Here is a 4556-nt window from a genome sequence, read left to right as displayed (position 1 = left end):
TGCTAATCGCATTAGCCGACGTTAGCTCAACCTTCCCGTGGTTCGGACACCGATCCGGAAGAAGTTTGAACAATATCACTGAAAATGTAACAAAAGAAGGCCTTAGCATCTTCGACAGAGAGAATCAAGCTGATTCTATACCATTTTACAGAGGCCAGGTCATGAAGGAAGGCTTGCTCATTAAAGTTTTTTAGCAAGCGTCGATGACAAATCAGGACAGGTTGTTTCATTGAGCAGCCATTACGAACACAGTTTGTAAAACAGTGATCACTAATGTCCTTACAGAAAACACCAGACTGATACCTATCAGGATTATTTGTGAGGATAACATCGAGGAGAGTAGCCTTTTCTGGGTGTTTGGAGTCATACTTTGTGGGATTGGTAATATACAACTCTCAGTCCAAGAACTACGACTATTGTCCACCAGGTATGTTTGTGTTTCATGGATAGACCTTGACAACATGACTAAATGTTATTGGATATGTTGCATGATAGTGTTCAAGTGGTCCTAATTGAGCCTTCCAATACAGTTATTGCTCTTTTCCTATTGAGAGGGGTATAATTAGCATATGCAGTCTATTGTCATAGGTCTGTGGAAATAATCTATAACCAAATAGGCTAAACTTGTCCTAAATGACGCAAATAAATATATTGTACTAGATTGGAAGGATGCGGTTCGGCGACGCAGTTCTTGGAACGTCAGCGGTAAAATTGGGGGTGAAATCAAGTTTTCAACTCTTCAAGTCCGCGTGTCGCTCCAGGGTCACGAGCTATGGGAACAGTTTTGAGATATAGGAACAGAGATGCTTATCACCGAAACAGGAAGGTAGAATGTGTGGATGGATGATAAATAATTACCGGTAGCCATTTATAATAATCCCTTGTCCTAGCTGTGTCATTTTTTGGGAGAAGAAATGCTTTTAAAGAGTTATGCTGTGTTGGAAGTTTATTAGAGAAATGATATGTTTCTTTCATAATGACAATTTATCATTATAATTTCATGGAAAAGCTGTATTGTCTATCCTGCCGCTCCATGTGATTGAATAAACGATTGAGGCGACCTGTTAGTTCAAATTTACCGCCTGATGTTATAGGCGCATGTTTCCAAACTGCGTAGTCACTGTGACAGGGTTAAATCCTCGGGCAAAGTACATGCTGGTGATGGACATAGTCTAGTCTGATGATAACAAATACAAGGTAGGCCTACCTCACATACCCCTCTCAGCATGAATGTTTATTTCTATTTTGTTATCTATTGGCTACTGTCTTGTTTTGCACGCTTTGTACAAAATAATAAAATGCAGTACTACAGGATATTTCTTAACGTAGCTCTTTATTAGCTAGCTACAACTGGCATGTTCACCTATCTCCAACCATGATCAACTGACCATGACCTAACCCTCTGGGTGGTCTTAACCAATCATAGCAGAGTATGATATGGCGGTAAAGTGCATCCAATTATAATTCAGTATTTTTACACATATGAATATTACAGTGACCATGTTTAACAAACAGTTGCAGGGTAGGGATTGTGTTTATAGAGATTGATAAGCTTTTACTAATGTATGCTTGTATATTAACAGCAGAAGGTGCTTTTGTTACTGTGTTATCCATGTATATTGACACTATATACATCTGTCCTGTGCAGTGGAGCAGGGATCGCTGGGTGGTGAGTGGTATGACTGAGCTCCACCTTCCCAACCGCTTCTTCATCCACCCAAACTCACCCTCCCTGGGGGAGAGGTGGATGCAGTGCCCAGTCTCTTTCCACAAGCAAACTCACCAACACCCTCAACTCCAATAGCCTGGTAAGGCTAGGCACGGAAGACCCTGGCACTATCTGTGACTCTAAAAGTGCCATGTCACCATGATACTGTTGCAATAGATGATAACCACTGAATGTTAAGTTTGGTGATACGACGCAGTAATAGATGCTTTGCTTTCATATCAGATACCTCTGTAAATACATCAGATACTGCTGCAGATATGAGGATATCACCATGTGGAATGAGATGGAGAGTATTGGCAGGCATACTTGCTTTGGCAGGTTGCCTAGTTTGAATGCAGTGGGTGAGGTAGGTAATACAGGTGTCCCGGTTAGAGGCCAAGGATTGGGAGAGAATTGAGGTTCCGTTTTAGAGAGAGTCTGCTGCTGTTTATTTCCTCTAATCAAACATAATTCATGATCATTTCCATAGATTTTGTGTTCTAAAAATAAACAGAACATATTTGCATCAGCATATTTTACATCATAAACAATATTACTTGTCACATTCCAACACAATCTCAGAGCCAGCAGTCAAATCGTAATTAAAACTCTCCAAAGCATTTTACAAATAGATTCATTTCAAGGTATAAATGAGGTCCTTCCAACATGCAAACATTTCTATCAATATGTGACAACAACTCAACATTTCACCTAATGAACAACAGTGAGTCTTTAAATGCACATCAATTGAAACATGAAAAGAAAGTAAAATGTAAACAATATTGTGGGTTACTTATATTTGGTTAATGTGATGCACAGATAATAGAAATAAAGGGATGATTGCTGGAGAGGTTTGTACTACTGCCTGGCACTGAAACTAAAAGACAAAGGAATTCAAGTATTTAGCAAATGAAATGAGTTGCAGGTGTGCTCAGAGCATAGAGCTCTCTAGTACCCAAAGGGCAATATTAACATGGCCAGCGCCATTGTAGACTGATACATTTGGATCTCTATGGCTCAGAGGTGCCTGCAATTAAATGGACAGTTAGCTAAAAAGTGCAATTCAAGGAACAGTAAACTTAAGTGTGATTAAAAGTCCATGAAAAATGATTGCCTTTTCTACAATGCTAGCACAGGAGGTTGGTCGCACCTTAATTGGGGAGAAGGTGCTCATGGTAATGGCTGGAGTGGAATAAGAGGAATGGTATCAAATACGTCAAACACATGGTTTCCATGTTTGATGCCATTCCATTTGCACCGTTCCAGCCATTATTATGAGCCGTTCTCCCCTCAGCAGCCTCCACTGAATACTAGTAACAGGTATCATATGTTTTGCAGGTGGTTCTCCACTCCATGCATAAATACCAGCCCCGCCTGCACATTGTCCTGTCTCCAGACCTCCACAGCCCTCTGTTAGGGAACTACCTGCGCTTCACCTTCCCTGAGGCAGCCTTTATCGTTGTCACTGCCTACCAGAACTCAGAGGTAAGGCCACGACACCTTTAGCATCTCACAGGAGATACTGGAACAACTGTATTCTGATTGTGTTGATAAGAGTGCCCTCTGGAGGGTGAATATGGACTGTGCATGTAAAATCTGGGACGTCAAATGCTTCTGCTACAAAGAGCATAATAAGAGATGTGTAAAACTATCATTAATGAGGCGTGCTAATTTACCCAACAGATAACAAAACTCAAGATAGACAACAATCCCTTTGCAAAAGGCTTTCGTGACAACGGGCTGAACAGAAAAAGGTGAGAGCCCTTCAGATAGCCTTCTAGTAGCTTGAAACATGAACAGCAACTCTCACTTGAAAGTGATACAATAATGACTCAGAATAACATCATCATATTTGTTGATCAATCATCTATTCCCCAATATGTTCCTCTTGGTAAACCTGTTAGCGCAGTGGGAAATATGATGATTGTGCAGAATTGGAATGGGAGTTAGTTGACTCACTGATCAATTAAGTGCCATGTTCTTTTACTCTTTACTGGTACACATCACTATCATGTTACTAATAAACTTTGAATAATGTGTATTATTTCTCTCTGTAGGTTCAGAGAAAAGGAAGGTCAGAGTTCTGACAAACGAAATGTAAGACAACGCCTGATGGAATCAAAACCTTCCAATGGTAGTCACATAGGCCTACAGAATGTATCATGTTTGAAACATCTGTAAGGGAAATTGTAAACATTACACCTAATTTCTAAATAGGGGATTTCTATTTTATATGAAAAGTCTAGCCATGATAGTCAAGCCAGCTATCTATTGATCTTGCCAGACATTGAAAAGAAAACTGCTCACGAAAATAGCCAGCAGGTGTCATTATTTCCTCTTGAGACAATCCACCAGTAGGCTATCTACAGTACGTAGTCATTGTTCTGTACCTATCCTCTAACGTTTATATTAGATCATTTCAAAGAGTTGGTCAAAGTGAAGGGTGAAGGAATCTCCATGCGTCATCTCTGTTCTAGCATTCTGGGCCTGTATTCATAAAGTGAAATCAAAATCAAATCAAGTTGTATACATACTACCTCAATTGGCCCGACCAACCAGTGCTCCCGCACATTGGCTAACTGGGCTATCTGCATTGTGTCCCACCACCCGCCAACTCCTCTTTTTACGCTACTGCTACTCTCTGTTCATCATATATGCATAGTCACTTTAACCATACCCACATGTACATACTACCTCAATAAGCCTGTCTAACCGGTGTCTGTATGTAGCCTTGCTACTGTTGTTTTCAAATGTCTTTTTACTGTTGTTTTATTTCTTTACTTACCTACACACACACACACATACCTTTTTCCCCACGCACTATTGGTTAGAGCCTGTAAGTAAGCAT

The 4556-nt window shown here is 40.3% G+C and overlaps 1 non-coding gene across 1 annotated transcript; it reads left to right on the top strand.

The window, feature by feature from the left end:
• Nucleotides 1-575: 575 nt before the first annotated feature.
• LOC106567992 (uncharacterized) lies at nucleotides 576-3901 on the top strand. The gene is made up of 4 exons (XR_014380159.1): nucleotides 576-1808; nucleotides 3047-3193; nucleotides 3392-3462; nucleotides 3766-3901. It is a non-coding gene; the product is annotated as an uncharacterized LOC106567992 (transcript).
• Nucleotides 3902-4556: the final 655 nt, after the last annotated feature.

The sequence above is a fragment of the Salmo salar genome, chromosome 13 (genome assembly GCF_965601325.2).
Source record: "Salmo salar chromosome 13, fSalSal1, whole genome shotgun sequence".
NCBI classification, from domain to species: domain Eukaryota; kingdom Metazoa; phylum Chordata; class Actinopteri; order Salmoniformes; family Salmonidae; genus Salmo; species Salmo salar.
This window is presented reverse-complemented; position numbering and strand designations above follow the sequence as displayed.